The sequence below is a fragment of the Rhynchophorus ferrugineus genome, unplaced genomic scaffold (genome assembly GCF_030347505.1).
Source record: "Rhynchophorus ferrugineus isolate W39M unplaced genomic scaffold, kcgeb_rfMv2 rfM4, whole genome shotgun sequence".
Lineage (NCBI taxonomy): Eukaryota > Metazoa > Arthropoda > Insecta > Coleoptera > Curculionidae > Rhynchophorus > Rhynchophorus ferrugineus.
This window is the reverse complement of record NW_027472583.1, coordinates 28561253-28579857: the sequence shown is the minus strand read 5'-3', so window position 1 is coordinate 28579857 and position 18605 is coordinate 28561253. Positions and strand designations below refer to the sequence as shown.

At 33.3% G+C, this 18605-nt stretch overlaps 1 protein-coding gene across 2 annotated transcripts in view; it reads right to left on the bottom strand.

The window, feature by feature from the left end:
• The window catches only part of Csgalnact (Chondroitin sulfate N-acetylgalactosaminyltransferase), a 360415-nt gene that overhangs the window by 238445 nt on the left and 103365 nt on the right, over nt 1–18605 (bottom strand). The window lies entirely within an intron of this gene.

The following is an 18605-nucleotide window of genomic DNA, read 5'->3' as shown; positions in this document are numbered from 1 at the left end:
GGCCGGGGACTTTTCAATTGACCTGTTAGGTATTAGCTATAATATTAAGGCCTATGTCTAAAAAACTAAGTTACATAAAATACAATAAAATATTTAATTTGCATTTACCAAGTGACAATTTGAAATACTTCATTCTTTAACGTGATATCTTCACTTAATTTATGATTTTCAAGTCAATCCTTCATTAGAGCCTTTGCCGATCACTTGTTGGGATCTTTTTGTTTCTAAGATGAAGAACAATATATCTGCAATAAATTATTAAAAAATATTATGATTTACAAAACCTAATCAAATGTTATTCCAACTTATACCTTTTTCCTTTAACTTTTGTTTTCTTTAAATTCTTTTTATTAGCGTCTTGCCAAGAGTGGACTAATGTTCCATTTTAAAATACCTATGTCTGTACCCAAGTGATGATTTATATCCCTGAAGGAGCTGCATATCCCTAAGTTTTTTATAGATACTTTCCATACTAACAGCTATCTCTGAAATAGTAGCATTATATTATATTTAAGTTAAAAAAACTACTCACTGTTTTTATACATTTCGTAAATTTAATCTTGAATAGAGCTAACACCAAGGAATATAGATACTTTCTTTTCAGTGAATACAAAATTATATTTTTTCTCTTTACTTTGGTATATTTTAGTTATAGTATTCATTTTAGTTATAATATTCACTACAGCTGCAACACAATAAAAATATTTCCAATAAAATGCCAACAGCTTAATATTTAATTCTATTAATACTACCTCTCTAACGCATTTTACAGGTAAGAACGGATCCCGGTACCTCGTTTTTTTCCGAAGTTATGAATTAGAGAATTAATCTATTTCTGGATGACTACTTATTTGGCGTCGGCATTAATAACCTCTTATCACTAATGGTTTGAAGAATTTTTTAACTGGAATAAAATGAGAAGGAAAATTCTGCCTGGTACTATTGCTACTGCTACTTTGGATAAATTTTAATTTTATTTGCTTAATGATACATGGTTGCACATGGCTGTCGATGGCACCGACAGAAAAAAGCGTGGTTATATTAAAATTATAATTATATAGGAAAAAGACACGAATGTAGGCGCCATGATATTTCGTAATATCTGGTAGTAGTTCTCCTGTACTGTTAATTATATTATTTTAATTGCTCAATATGTGGTTGTTAACAAAATTTGTTCTCTAATCTTTTATCAGCATGTCAATAACTTGTTTGGAGATAATGGAGAACCTCTTGGATAACTCCCTAGTGAAACTGTCTTTGGATCCCTTTGGTTTATATTATTAGCATCAGCGATTCACAGACTGACGCTAATTTTAATTAACCTTGATTACTGACAACTGACTATTTCAATTAGGTTGGTATGTAAACAATAAAGCGCTCACTGTTTTTTTTTACATTTACTACTCATTTATTAATTCAAATATTTAAATCGAAGTGAGTCAAAGTGATGATTTTGACTAGGGTCTTTCTAACTCGGCCACGTGAATATGAATGTATAATAATGCAACGTGGTGGGCACGCAATCCCACCCTGACGGAATATTATAATTTCCAAGAGCTTTACCCCATCAACGGATTTACAAATACTCCCAGTAAATATCCATAATAAAAGTTTTCTCTATGATATAAATGATATTTACAGCAAGGCAGCGGTGTTAAAACTATCCAATAAAAAGTATATTATTCAATAAATAGAAATTTGCGAAAGTGACCAACACTAGCTGTTCCATTAAAAAACTCTCTAACAACGGTTATTTCTTGTTTTATATCGATTTATATAGTGATCGATTGTTACTAGTATATAAACCACCATAGACAAAATCATCGAAGAATCAGCTGTGACAGTGGGCGAGAATCGGTACCGTGCCGTTCGAAGAAAAAAGAGCAGAACGACTATGCTTCTCTCTCATTCCCGAACACTACAACTTTAATCCTAAGATAACAAACAACAACATGACTACTGAGTATTAAAATAAATTCCTGCAATATTACAGTAATGATCGATTTGTATTGTTGCAGAATTAATTTAATGAATTGTTGTAGGTTGTTGAAACATGCACTATTATTTGTTCAATATTACACGACACGACAGAAAATACTGGTTGATTTAAACTTTTTTATTTATACATTAAAGTTATATTTTTCTGTGGGAGGATGGACACGATAATTAGGTTAAGTCAAGGCTGCTTAGGAAATGGCAAGGAAATTATATAAAGATAAAGCAGGGAGAAACCTAGTCGTAATGGTCTTTTATACCCTTGAACTCAACCGTGGTGGTCTAAGGTGCCGTAGCGATCGCTACAGTACCTTCTTCTAAGTGGAGCTGCTGCAAAACATACCTTTGTAGGTGTGTATATTCTTGAGGACTCTTGAAACTACAGAATGAATGGCCCAGGGACTGCTTGAAGGATGGGAGAAAAAAGGAAGAAAAAATAATTTTAATTTAAATAAAACGTTTACTACTAGAGCTCAAAAAACTATAACTAAGAACAATAAATTACACTACGAGCTGCTTAATCCTCCAACAGATGTATCTCTCTGTGATATATGGGTCTAATAATAAGTAAAGTTTAGTTTTTATTTTCTTCAATTTTGGAATAATTTTGGTAAAATTTTAATTTTTGGTAATTGCTTATTTCGCGGCACTTTAGGAAAACCAATGTAGTATATTCAATTTCCTTAAATTTATACTAAAAAATAGACAATTTCACAACTATGAATCTTTTTCTCGAATTTGTTCGTGTGGAAAATAGAGAACCGAAGAAAATTCAGATTTGTATACTAGTTTCGTATTTCTCTTTTATATACAAATTAACAGTTCGTTCATTAAAGTTCATTAAAGCAAATTTTGAAGATAAATATATTTTTATAACTTTCGTCGATATCTTCTCAAAAATAAGAGCTATTCGAAGAGGAATGAACCTTTTGAAGCGCAATAATTATTTATGGGTTGTGGGTTAGTTAACTTTTCTCATGTAATCATAAATTACACATATGGCAAAAATCAATAGGTTCGTGTATTTTGTTATTTTTTATGATTAACCAAGACGAAATCCATATGTTCTTCTGATGATTTCTTTTTATTTTATATATAAATATTCCCATATATCATTATTATTAATAAACCAATAAATTAAAAAGCCATAGTGTTATATAAAAGGTCTTAAAGACGCCTTCACAATGATTAACACTGTTCAAGAAAATAGTATACAACAAAGTAAAAATACTGAACAGCATTGAATAAACTAGTTAGTGCGAATATAATAATTAAACATTCATTTTAAATTTAAGTTTTAGATTCTTGTATGGAATGCTAAAATTGTTCATCAAATATAGTGAATTACATTTTAATTTAGTTTTGGAATTGTTAAGCTGGGATATCTTGTTGAAAATATATATTTTTGGTAGTATACGAACGTATTGAACAACTTAGTAGTAATATTTATATAGATTATACTTAGTAATATTTATATATCTTATCTGTTGTTCTTTTTTTTCTCCTCAGCGCAATTTCAATGACAAAGCTACAATATTTGCGTGTTATTTTTTCGACGACATGATGGATGCCTGCAGTTTAACAAATGGATCCTAGTGGGGAACATCACTAATAAACCTCAGGACCTCCTCAACGAGCGATTCTTCATATTCTTCCCAAACAAACCGACGTTGACACTTGGACATTACGTTTATGGATGGCCCTACGAACTATTGTTTCCTTTTCGTTTAGATTCTTGGAAAACTTCCAACGCAGAACATAAATAATAGTTGAGGTTTAGTAATGATGTGTTGGCCTCGCTATAATATAATCTCCATCAAACCGAGTTTTTTGTCATTAAGAGTCCGTATTTGATTCTATTGCAGTTTTAGTATGTCTTTTAGCTATATTAGTGAAATTTCATGCACATTTTTAATGTTGTAAATATTATTATGCTACTGTAAATTAATTTTATTATGAGAAATTGTGTAACTATGATTTTAGTTTTTTTAACCAAATGTTGAAGAATATTATTAAATATTATTATTATGAATATTGTCTATAGCTAGTTAATACTGTTTCTATTTTTATAGCACTGAAATTTTGAGAAAATTCATCATCTTTCAGCTGTTTCAATTTCTCATATATTAATTGTGCTTATTGTGCTGTGTTTTAAATTGTGCTTAATATACTTCCTAGATATTTAAAAGCTACCTCTTCTAGCTCTAAGCTTCCTATTTTTTGTTATTTAATATGTTTGTGTTTTCAATTCTAATTATTTTTGTTTTATTTTGTTTCTTCTCGGCCTCAACTCTTGTTCTGTTATTAGTTTGTCTTGCATTCGTGTACCCTAGTTTGTCCACCTTATATAGTCTTAATCTATTTACGTATACTTCTGTATCTTCATTTATATATCTTCCTTATGTGTATTCAATGCAAATATAAAAAGTGTGACCGAAAATTGACTGTTATTATAGTAGATTCGGTTTGGATTACTGGTGAGTCTATCATTCCGAATTTGGAATTTGAGAGTCTGATACTGCCGAAAACCTACCGTTAATATTGGCATATTATCGTTCATATAGGATACATCAAATTTTATCCCCAATTTTATCCTCATGCCCTTGGTTTCTCTGTGTTGGTATAAAAGGTCGGATTAAACACATTTTTGTAGTCTGATTCATTAACATTTCTATGGGGGAAAAATATCAATTGTCAACTTGTAACATATTTGTTTGAGGAACGAACGTACGCCTCTAAATTACCAGAGATTCACGGTCACCAGAGTTTCCAGCGGGTTAAAATCACGAAGTTTTTTTTTCGGTCCTTGGCTTTTGTATTCCTATTGCTTTAGTGCCAACTTGATAACAATGAAAGCATATATGTACTTTTCGCCCTACATGACACTCATTTTATACATAATTAAGTTATGTCCAAACAAATTTTCTTCGCCAAATTATGGCTGTTCAAAAAATGAGAATTTGTTAACATTTTCGAATTTTTAAAAAATAGTAAAAATGCATATTTTGTCATAATTTCACTTTGATACGATAGAAGAATGGATTGAGAAGGTTCGCATCAAATTTAAAATAAATTCAGCCGAACTTTTTTTCCGTATATTTTAGTGTCTTATTTTTACCAACTAGGCTTTATCTGGATTGGACCTACTGTTTAACGTAGGCTATGAACCACGGTCCTCAACATTAAGTCTACCGATTGGCCTGTCACCAATTTGGAGAACACCCCAGAAGACATCAGACTTTACCCAGCTGGCATGACTGGAATCATTTTCTTTGTCGGATTTTCCACTCTTGCCTAAGGAAAATCACAAATATTAAACATTTACAAATATAAATTTACAACCGTGCCATAGCAGGATTCGAACCCGCGACTATCGAAGCACCAGGAGGAGCGTCCTATCGTCTTTACCACTGTACCAACAAAGTCAGTTCAGTAAAACTTGACGGTCATATCGACGGTCGCGAAAAATGTAGTTTAGGCAGACTTGGGTAGTTACGCGCAGTCTAAGCCTTACTATCGTACTTTATACTTTATACCTTTTTCCAACATTCTGTCCATTCCATATATTGGGCCCTCCTTACTTAAAAAAACTATTTTCCGAAGTTATTCTTCCAAATGAGTGGTTCTGGCTTCATTTTAAGCGTTAGAAGTTCGTATATCTGAGCACTCAAGCCGGATATTATCATGCTGTCACGCCTATTATTCTATCCATTCCGGCCGAGTTGCTTTAAATGATAGCACGGATAAATAAAACAACTTTATCCTGACAAATAATTTGAATTTTAGAAAATCCTTACAAGAGAACATTTGGCGAGGGTTAAGTTTTTCAACTGATGTTTTTTTAATTTCGAGACTAAAATATTACCAAAATTTCGGGTTAGTTACTGAGCCTGAGCCTGAGTCTTTAAAACAGTAAAAAATAATGTACATTTTGATAAATGCTCTAGAGGGTACATTCCTAACGGGAAATAAGAACAAAATCGATATTTTCAAATTTTTCATAGATAGGATTGAAAGTGAACCATTGAAAGAACTTTAAAATGTCGAATATAACGATTTCCAGATATATTTTGGGGATTGAACGAAGCTCTGACTTAATTACTACCTTGAACATTTATTCAACTAATAAATTATATTTTTAACATAACTCGTGTCATTGAAAATAATACACAGTACAATTTATAACAATGCCAATTAAAAACGCGTATAACGCAAAATTCCTACATATGATACGGAAAATAATTTACCAACTAAACGAGAAGGTTCTCGTTAAGAAAATCAATTCTAACGCCGACCAAAAAGCGGGGAAATATGGCCCCCTTGACACGGTTTTTTCTTGACGCCCCATTTCCCAGGACTATTTAATAAGTGGCTGGGGCTTAGGGGTTGCCTGGAACATCGACCCCTACGTAACCTCCAGCGACTCCTTCGTTTTCTTCACGTGTTCGCCCCACTCGAAATGCTGTGGTAACGATATCGGCCTAGTTGTGGTTTATTTTGCATATACATTTTCTCGTTTATTTTAAATATAATCATAAATTTAAATATTTAAGTATAATGGGCAATGGTCTCAAAACCGGATTAACTAAAGCATTTTATTAAACTTTTTCTAAGGAGGAACTTTTGTTTTGGCATTTTGGATCAATAATCTAATGAAAATATATAGTCCAGTCAATTAAAAGTCTTATTCTTACACACACACATCGTATGTTCTCGCTTAATCCCAGTCAAGCTATACTTTAATATATTAGAAAACACTTTTATTAATAGTGTTAGAGATTATTTGTTCAATCCGCCGTGCTTAGTACCAATTTCAGCTTAGTATTCGCTGTGTAGACACAATCGAAGTCTTGTATTTGGGTACCCTTGGGGTACCTACTTCGAACAACGGAAAGCGACCCAAGGACCGAAGACATTGGAGGCTGACTATGAGACAAAGGTGTTCGTCTGATCGGTCGGTCGAAATGTGTGGCTGTTGGTACGATTGTTTGTCTGAACACTCACTACTATTTTTGGAAGGAATTTACACGAGAACTAAAAACATTGGTTGAAAAAATACTTGTTTATTGCAATATTAAAGGAAACATGTGGTCGACGGGAAAATTGACGGAATATTAGATCAGGTAGAGGAAGTACGGTAGCGCTGTGGAAGTGGTAATGTTACAAGGGGGTAGAGAAAAGAAAAAAGAGCGATACGTCGTCGTGGTGGTCATTTATAGCCAGGAACCGCATGGTACCAATCCACCGGTATTGCCAACTTTCGAACTTGCTGTAGGTGAATGCGTGGTGGCCCAAAGAGTCGTGGAGGTCGCTAGATCACCTCCCACCTAGTGGAGCTGCCGTGGGACGTACCTCTTTGTGGTGCAGGTTCCGGAGTGCACCCGTAATGAATTGCCTAGTGATTGCATATGAGATGGGGATCCCAACCTGAGCGAGGAGTTTTACTGCTGAGGAGGGAGCAGCTGGCATCGAAGTTTTTTTATTTATTTGAGGATACCTATAAGTGTGGTGCCTTTACGTGTCCCGTTTCGTGATGCAAGGGTGTTCATGTGTTGATGTTATGTATGATAGGCTTCTGTGGTTTTCTTCCATCAGGCTAGTCTCGTGGGATAACGTCGACCATGTGATGTTGATGGGTTCCATTCCTCGTGCTTTCCTTCCGTGCACGTGTCAAACACCTGTCGAGTAGCTCATGTTGAGCTGGTTTACCTGTTAGGCACTTTAATCACGTCGTTCGTCAATCAATGTTCGTCTGATCGGTCGGTCGAGATGTGTAGCTGTCGATGCGATTGTTTGTCCGAACACTCACTACTATTTTTGGAAGGAATTTGCACGAGAACTAAAAACACTGATTGAATATTTTATATATTTTATATATATATATTTTAAAGCTTGTATTTACTCAATTTCAAAAAAAAATTACCTTTTAATGTTTATACTTCCACTGCGAGATTCCCAACCGCAAAAAGTCGTGGGTTATTCCAGGAGAGTAAGTATTATCGACATCCAAGCACAATGAATTATATTACGGGCTGATGCGAGAATTATATCTTATACGTGTATATTGTTTTATGTACTTTTACTTGTTCTTGTCTTTTTGCATCTTAGTAATTTATCTATTACGTGAATCTTATAGTGTTTATAGTTTACTTCTATCTTTTATTAAAACTATAAATTTATTAAAAAAACAGTTACAAATATTAGGCCAACTAATTCGATGGTTTTAAAATTTATCTGCATAAATTTACATTTTTTCGTTTTAGAATTATTGAACTATTCAGTTTATATAACGCTAATTATGGAACACTGCAAATTTAATTTTCGACATTAATTAGTTTGGTTATTTAAATTGCAAAAATCCGTAGCTAAAGCCCAACGAACACTTTCAGAAACTTATGGTGATGCTCTGTCACTTTCCAACTGTTAGTTTTCGTCTAAACTATTTAAAAGTGATTATCTTGATTTTAATGAGAAAGAATGGCCTGAAAGCCCAAGAAAGCTAGAATACAATTAATTGTAAGACATTGAACGAAAAAAAGCTGAAACTCTAAATAAACTTTCAGACAGCCTATCAGCTAATTTAATTGAATTTAATAAACTATTTCCAGACGCTTACAAATGATAAAAAATATATTAGGCTTAAGAAACTATATAAAAATGTACTCTGTATTATCGGCCCTTATTTAATTGCAAATGAAGTTTGATGGAATCATCAGAGGTTAATATCAAAGTAGAAAAGTTGATTTAAAGTTTAAATGCCTTTTTTTGACAAAATTAATTTGTACGAGTTTTATTTCAATGCGGGGCTCTATCACTAAAAAACAAACATCGTTTTTACATGAAGTAATAATATGTAATAAAATACTCAGGTTGTTCTTTTATATCATCCTTTTGTGTTCTGTATCGTAAAAACAACAAATAAAGAAGAATTATAATGCTTTATTATATTATTATGAAGAACATAAAAGCACATGTCTGACGGTCATACGTGGGCGTTTTATTAAGGGATAGAGGTTGTTAGCAGTTGAAAGAACACACTATTAAAGCAGATAACCAACAGAAAAACAACGTGTTGACGTAAAAATGGACCCATAAATGTACCGAAACTATCTAATATTTTTTCACGGAATTTTTTTTATCGCTGTTTTAGTCTGTGTAAATACCGAGACCGTATTGGTTGTTAAATATTATCTATGTCATACCCCACTGTCGGTGACTGAAAAAATATTTTAAGCGCTTCACGATCGACACCATTAGCTTCAAAAATAGGACATGAAAAGGTCAGCGTTTAATTTATCAGCGGGATAATATGCCGACACTCTTTTTATGTTTTTTTATCGATCTTCTAATTAATTTGTCATCAGGGTGGAAATTACGCGACAGACTAACGCTGGACACGTAACGCGTTAGATGAACGCAGCATGTCTTGTCTTTGATTTATTATCGTAATGATATAAACACCATCATTTTTGAATTTGTCATTATTTAACGTTTACTCGTGGGGTGATCAATTTCATTTTGATTTATGATATCATGTTATTATGGATGAAATATATATATATATATATATATATATATATATATATATATTTGTAAATGTGGCATATCAGAAAAAACATGGTTAAGGCTATTTTTGAAACGTCATAAAGACAAACTGTCAATTAGGAGGCGTACGGGAACGTCATTTGCAAGAGCAATCGGCTTTAATAAAGAAAACGTGGGCAATTTTTTTCAACTTTTAGAATAGCTGTACGAGGCAAATAATTATTCACCAGATCATGTCTACAACGTTGGTGAAACCGGCCTAAAGGTTGTCCAAAGTAAAATTCCAGAAATGATTGGACGCCGATGAAAGAGGCAGATAGTATCACTAACATCAGCTGAAAGGGGTTCCCTGGTTACAATTGTAGTATGCATGAATGCCATCGGCCATTTTGTACTTCCGTTCATCATTTTTACAAGAAAAGATATGAATCTACAACTGATGAAAAGTTGTCCTCCTGGAGCTGAAGCAGTTGCACATCCATCAGGCCAGATCCAAATGAATATTTTTACAGATTGGTTCAAACACTTCATAAAGCATACACACCCAACATCAGACTCAAGGGTTTTACTGATACTAAATGGACACTTCAGCCACACCCGAAACATTGATGTAATAGACTTGGCCATAGAGAATAATGTTAATATTGTATCTCTACCATCTCACACCACCCACAAGCTACAACCGTTGGACAAGACATTTATGGGGCCATTGAAAGTTTACTGCAGCGAAGAAATACGAACCTCGATCAGAAACAACAACAGAGAACTGAACCCTTTTGACATTGTAGAGTTATGTGGGCGAGCTTACATGAAAGTGCAAACAAGCGACATTTCAGCAAACGGTTTTCGCGTTACAGGACTTTGGCCATTAAATAAAACGATATTCAGCGATGCAGATTTTCTTGCAGCGGAACAAAATGCTGTCAAAGATATATGTACAGATTTTACTCCGAAAAAATCTACCCGCAATAATGAAGAGTCATCTAACAATCCAAGATTCCCCCTTATACTATTGACCTCTATTCAGAATGATAGCAAGTTAATTTCGAACGAATCACCGGACCTGAGACTCTAACAGAAGAATTTACTTCTGGAACTAGACATGAAGTAAAATATGACAGTCTTCTTCAGGCGTTGACTGTAGGAGTATAGATCTAGTATCTCCATATAACATGAGTCCTGTGCCAAAAAAAAGTTAAAAAGACATCTAATAGAGGTAGGAAAGCTGCTCGTGTCCTCGGTTATAACTTCGCAAAAGAAATGAAGTATAGAAAATAAGAAAGCTAAGACCAGGGACGAAAGTGAAGGTGAAGAAGTTAACCAATTTGATTCTGATACTACCGATGCAGCGTGTATGTTTTGTAAGCAACTTTTTTCCGAAAACGCAGCTGGCGAACAGTGGATTCGATATCTAATGTGTAAGCTCTGGGCACATAATGACTGTGCTGGGCCAGAGTTTAACACCTGTATATGTGATTTTTGTAAGTAAATTATGTGATTTCTTCCATCTACCAAAGTAATTTGATCTCTTATAAGATAACTATTTATAATTGTTATTTTCGTACAAGGTATTATAAGTTTCTATTTTTTGTAGCCCTTATTTGAGTACCTATACCATATTTAGTGTCCATTTTGATATTTGGTTTAATGCTCTAATTGATAATTATTATCAAGAGTATTATTACAAAATAAAGAAACAAATAAAAAGATCCCAAGGACCAGGTTTGATGAAACAAGAAGAAGAGGAAGAAAAATCGTTGAGAAATACTTGCACGCTATACATAAAAAGAGCACAAATAAAATTAATCCAATCCTTAAAAAACACAAAATAGAAATCATTTTTAACAGCAACAAAAAGATTAGCACAATCCCACCAAGCCTAAAAACCAATGAGTATATAAAATTGACCTGAGGAAAATTTCGTACACTATCCCCCCAGTAAAATCCGAATTTTTCACGGAATTTGCCTTAACCAGTCCAGAAAAAGCCGAACTCCTTGCTGAAGTGTTCTAAAACCAAATGAAATGCATTCCTTCACTGGGCCTTCTACGACAGATGCTAGAAGATGTCATCACTGACGTAATTCCTTTCGGAAAAAGGAAAAACTTCTCGTCAGACACCACACATTTCGTCCACATTTCCTAAACTTAAAGCAACATCAGAACAAGACCATTTTGTACTAGCTGGTCAACCTAGTTTACGCAAAAAAAAAATGAAAAGGTGACTTTACTGTTATAAAAGTATGCAGTAAACAAACCGAAAAAAATTACATATTATATACCTGTCTGAATTATAACTTTGGCTACGAAGCCTTCAATTCATACATTCATTCATCAAAACGGACCAAAATTGTATATATGTTGCTAGATGAACCTCTTACGGTTTGGCGTTGTTCCATACATGGTAATTATGCTTCTAACATAGCATTTCATACAAAATTTCGCTTGGTAGCATAAGATGAATAGCAAATAGAAAACAATGTGAATACTTCCGCGTATGCTCCTGAATCTATTACATTTTGTAGAGGTCCAAGTACTGGCGAAACATTAGCTAAATTGAAATATACTAAAGGCCGTGTTCATGTAAATTGCGGAAAACTTATTGTCTCAGACTTTTCTGCATGGTTTAACCGAGAGCGGTTATTAAAATTTCTGTTAAGTATTTACCGAACAGGTTGTTTCAAATTTCGACACCAAGCGTTGAAATGTCTATTTAGAAGAGATATCTTGTATGAAATTCACAATACACGCACAATTACCTTGAATACTTGTTCTATTTGTTATCAATATCACTTAAAGACCATTTTAAGTATTTCTATTAAATAGAGATATTTTATAGGTCCCCGTTATTTTCTCTCGTTTTTTAGCCATCTTACTAATATCTTGTAAAATGGTTTCGATAGCTTTTTCACTTAAAAAGTTTTGAAACTATCAATATTGTGTTATCAAATCATTTTTCAAAAAAAAACTTCCAGTTGCAAGAATTAACAAATTTTTTTATAGGCTTATCAAGATTGTTAAGAGGTACTTTTACGATTATATATTTATCGTATTTGATTTTAACACCGTGAATTTCAACATCACTGAACATACATTGAAACACCGTCTTAATGAAATCACTAATTCCTGATCTCCTGTAAAGTTAATATGTATACTCGAAAATAGTAATATATACTCGCAATAAAAATAGTTCCAATTCTAATACGTCTGTCAGTTACAATTGTTTCTGTTGCACGTAAATAAACTACGGACGTGTAATTGTATATTGTGACGTAAATCTGGTAATGCTGTACCGCAATATGCCTGCAAAGCAATTTTAAATCCGAAGACAAGCCGTTACTTAATATACTACCTATTCTGTGATATGAAACGATATTAACAAGGTAGTTAAGACATTATTAAATGGTTTTATTTAATGTTGAGCAATATTGTTTAAGATTTTATATTACTTGTGGTTATTCTTATTTGTAGGAACAACGATATGTCGATTTTAACGGAAGGTATATTCAATAGTGAAATAAAAAACACGACATGACAAGAATTTCATCCTAATAAAAAATAAACAAAACCCCAGAATAACAAGAATCGTCTCTCCTCTGTTTACAATGTATTTAGATTTTCGCAAGCAGCTTTTTCAATTTCATAATATAATCATTTATCATTCCACTTTCAATTTGAAGAATTTTAATTAATTTGATATCTGGTGAACTTTGAACAGCTAAGAAAATTTGTTATTGCTTGAAAACTAGTAGTAATTGAGAACATTCTGGTTAAATCTATTTCAGGTTTCCTTAGTAAAGGCATATGTAACAAAGCACTAAGAAAATATTGCAGGTAATAAATACATTATTTTCTGTATCAAGAGTTAAAATGAATACTGTACAGAAAGTTACAAATTATAAACTATTAATTAATTCTCCAAGATAGAAATTATAGAAATATATTATATGCAGATATAATACATTATAGAAATATGTATATAAGACAAATTAAAGATGAGCTGTGCCAATTTGGACGGTGAGGTGGTAAAGACAATAGGACGGTTCTCCTGCTGTTGCTATAGTCGCGGGTTGGAATCCTGCTGTGACGTGGTTGTAAATTTATGTCTGCGATTATATAACATTTGTGATTGCCATTAAGCAAGAATGTAAAACCCGACATGGAAAATGATCCTAATCATGCCAGACCAAGTTGGTCACTCGCCAGTCGGTAGACTTAATGCCGAGGAACGTGGTTCGGAGCCCACGTTAAACGGTAGGTCTAGTCCAAATGAACTCTCATTGGTAAAAAGGAGACTCTAAAATAACAGGTCAATTGAAAAGTTCCCGCACAGAGATCGCGCTACTAGAATTAAATCCATATGTTTTTTAATTAGCCGTAATCTCTCAAACGATGCGTTTATAAATTTGACAGCTGTCAGATCACTAGATTGTGAATTATAGCATTTTGAGTGAAGCAACTTTTGTTATTGTGAGAAAAATGGATAAAAAGGAATTTCGCGTGTTGATATAATATTGCTTTTTGAAGGGACAAAATACAGTTGAAGCAAAAACTAGGTTTGGTGCCGAGTTTCCGGACACTGTCCCAGGAAAATCAACCATCAAGGATTGCTATACTAAGTTTAGACGTGGTGAAATGAGCAACGCAGTGGACGCCCAAAAGAGGTTGTTAAAACGATAACATTTAAAAAATCCACAAAATGATTTTGAATGGCCGTAAATTGAAATTGAATTAAATAGCAGACACTCTAATGAAATCAAATGAACGCGTACATCACATCATTTACAAATAATTGTGTATGAGGAAGCTGTATAAAAGTGGGTGCCGCGCGAGCTCAATTTTTACCAAAAACAACGACGAGTTGATGATTCAGTAGCGTTTGAAGATGATCAAGCGTAATAAACTCGAGTTTTTGCGTCGATATGTGACAATGGATGAATCATAGCTCCATTATTTCACTCCGAAGTCCAATGCACACTGATGATTGTGAAGGACTGCACACGATGATCCCACTCCGAAGCGTGGGAAAACGCAACAGTCCGTTATGCAAGGTTATGGCGTCTGTATTTTGGGATGCGCATGGAATAATTTTCATTGACCACCTTGAAAAAGGAAGACTATCAACAGCGACTAATAGCGTTATTGGACCGTTTGAAGTACGAAATCGCCGAAAAACGGCCGCATTAGAAGAAAAAGAAAGTGCTGACAATTCACCATGTCACAGGTCAGTGAAAACGATGGCAAGAATCCATAAATTTGGTTTCTAATTACTTCCTCATTCACCGTATTCTCCAGATCTGACCCCAGCGACTATTTCCTATTGTCAAATACCAAAAGAATGCTCGCCGGGAGAAATTTTTGTCTAATGCAGAGATGATCGCCGAAACTGAGGCATATTTTGAAGCAAAGGACAAATCGTATTACAAAAACGGTATCCAAAAGTTGGAGGGTCGCTATAATCAGTGTAACACTCTTGAAGGGAATTATGTTTTTAAGGTAAATGATGTGGCTCGGTGAATGGAGGTAAAACGAAATGAAACAGTGGTGTTTACATTATGTGAACGTTATTTATTGGCTATATAATAACATGTGAAAATACAATTAGATACAACGGATGGCAGCGGTGTTACCTGGAGACGAGGATTGGGCAGTGGATGGCGGCACGTCTAAACCAAACGATGGTTGAGCACTGAATGACTGGAAATAACCTGCAATAACATCCCAGATAAACGTCTCGGGGTTGCTAGCTATTTGTTATCGGGTTCTAGTTGGCGCTGCTGGCACCCCGCCCGTGTTCAACATCTGGGATTATATTTCTGGGTATTTTGTAGACCGTTACTCCTCGATGTAAAATTCGACATGCCTCAAGGTCGCTACATGTTGAATAAAAAAAAAGTAATTTTGCCAAAAAAATGTGTTTTACTATAGTAGACCGGGGACTCAATTGACCTGTTGTAACAAAAAAAAGATGAGCTATCTGTAATGGTAAGATTACAGAATATTACATAAAATGATGGTTTCAAATAAATACATATAGTAACAGGAATAAAAGATGAATCTACTGTTTTAAATATTGAATAGTGGAGTAAATAAGTAAAAAAGTGCAATTTTATTCAAAAATGTAGGTAATTATTATTTTATCAAAAAATCGAGATTTTTTATTCAACTTATTGGTTTTCAACATATATTTTAGGTAACATATATATAATATATATATATATATATATATATATATATATATATATATATATATATATATATATATATATATATTACTATTTGAACCTTTTATCAATTATTTTAGTTATTTACTTTATAGACCTAATTCTGGAAAATCAATAGTTAATTTAATGATTATGAATACATTACTGTTACAATGTAATTTCTATATTATAAAAAGTAAGATGTCGCTGTCGTGTGAATATTTTAATGCATATACAAATATGTGTTACTTAAGTTGATAATCAATATCTATGTTAATGTTATTATATTTTCAATAAATATCTTATACTAAAAATATTGTCAAAACAAGTTTTAGTAATATTATTAAACCACTTTAAAATTATTCTCTTTACTCTAGTATGAGACAAACATGATTAATTTAATAAAATGTGGTCGAATTTCGACCTCAGGCTAGTAATATTGAATATGTAAAATGTAATTTCAGTAATATAATCGAATCTTTTTGACCAAAATTTCAAATAAAATTTAAGACTAAGAAATGCTGTCTGATTTTTCCTAATTCTTTGTAATAAAATTCAGTACAGCAAATTATAATGGCAACGAAACCTTCCGTCAAATGATAGACATACCTTAAACCCTTAGTTCCACCATATTAAGATAAGGGCATGTGGAAATACGCCCTGATATCTAGGCTGACGAAACCGAAAGACATAACGTAATGTCATTTTTCCAATTTTGAATCGTCCCCATATGCGCTTGTCGGGATGGGATTTTTCAATTTCCAGTCGTGCGACGGCCTTCAGAAGCCTGTCAGAAGCCGACGTCGGTAAATATTATTTTTCCATGATAATGGCCGAGAGACTTCGTTGTTTTCGGAGTTTAACTTGACAGGCGATAGTTTCCTACCCGCTCGTTTGATACTTTTCGAGCGAACATTGTTTGTTTTCTAGTTCGCAGTATTATCCGATACGTAGAAAGTAAACACTTATAGCTTAGAGTGTTTTAACTGAACATTTTTCCAGGCAAATACTAGAGGAGGTATTTTCATAATAAATTGGATCTCTATTATTCATGCATTGTCAAGTTACGGTATATAGTTTATTCAAAATAGCAGCGAACTCACGTTATTATGATGTATAACGTTTTGCCCATTGCTGTTTGTAAATTCGTTTTAATACCGTTTTTTCCTTCTCACCTTATTGTCATTTAAAATAGATACAATGCTGTCTGATGCATCGGAACATCTAACCCATCAATCAATAAAATTCGTCTAGTTGTCAAATGTCTGCAAAATTATTTAAAACATTAGTGGTATAAAACACAAGAGGTAATAAGTCGGTCGGCAAACGTTCATTTGGCGCTTTGTTTTTTTTTAATTTAATTTGGTGTCTGGTGAACACAGTACCGCTACGAAAAATAGTTCTTGCTTAAGAACTGACATAATATATGATATAACACATAAATAGTTTAGAATGTTTTAACTGAACAATTTTCAAGGCAAACCCAACAGGAGGTATTTTCATAATCTATCTCTTTAGTTAAAAAGAGATAGAATGCTGTCTGTACAATGCAATTTTATAATAGTGACTTAAAAAGTCACCAAATAAAACCTTCTGGATGTGGGATTATTATTCAATAATATAATTATAATAGGATTGTAATACAAGACTGTCTGATGCGTCGGAACATCTAACCGAATAAACCGATAAAATTCGTCTAGTCAAATTTCTACAAAATTCTTCAGAACATTACATTGCTCTGATTGAAAATGCCAAAGCCAATAAATGGTCAGTCAGAGTCAGATTTCGTCTCTAATCACTAGTTTTGAACATGAACAAGGTAAAGCGAGAGGCTCTTTCCACTAAGATGCATTAGAGAGGGAAGTACTGTTACTATTAAATGTTAACTTGCTGGTTCTATTTGAGATTAAATGTATGAAATGTATAAAAACTGTGAGTAGTCTTTCAATATAAATATACTTTAACACAATTATTTCCGTGATAACTGTTGGTACAGAAAGTATCCCTAGAATACTTAGGAATATCAGTTTCTTGAGGAATGTAAGTCATCCCTTCGTACACTTCACGAAGAGGTTTAACTATATTTTAAAATGGAAAATTAGGTCACCCTTACTAGAAAGAATGGTTTAACCTTGAACAGAGTTAGTGTTTTCCTCTACATCCAAGAGCAGCCAGCATGGAGAAATGAACAATAAGTTTTTCCACTGGTTTGAAAATCAGCTATTAAAAATTAGGAGGAACTATCAGTTATTGTTATGGACAATACACCATACTGTTAGAAAAGATCCCAAGAAATAAATAGGCAAAGGCTGTAATTAAGGAACGGCTCGCATAACATACATTAAGTTTTGAAGATACCATGTTAAAGAGTGAAGTATTTCAAATTAGTACTTCACGTCTTCGAGTGTAATGTCTTCCTCTCTCACCGCATATTCAATCAAATTGAACTGTTATGGGGTGTGGCAAAAAATGACTATAGTAGATATGCAAGTGGAGAAGATATATAAGCAATAACTGTTTGGATATGTGGAAAGAAGGATTGTCTACAATAACATGCTTCAGTTTGGACGAACTCCATCAGATATACGGAAGGAAATATTTACAAAAGGTGGAATTATGAACTAGCGTCATACTTGAAATTACCAGCTTAGTTATCAACTCGAATTAATTGGAAAATCGATTCGTGGGAATTAGAAAGTGACTGAATGAAATTTTCTGGATAAGGGATTATTATTCAATACAGATAATTATCAAGAATGAATGATGAGAGTGAAAACAAGTAAAGATTAGTATATAATTAATATAGTATAACTGTAGAATATCGAATTGAATGAGTGTGAAAGCCTTATATGACTAGATACGT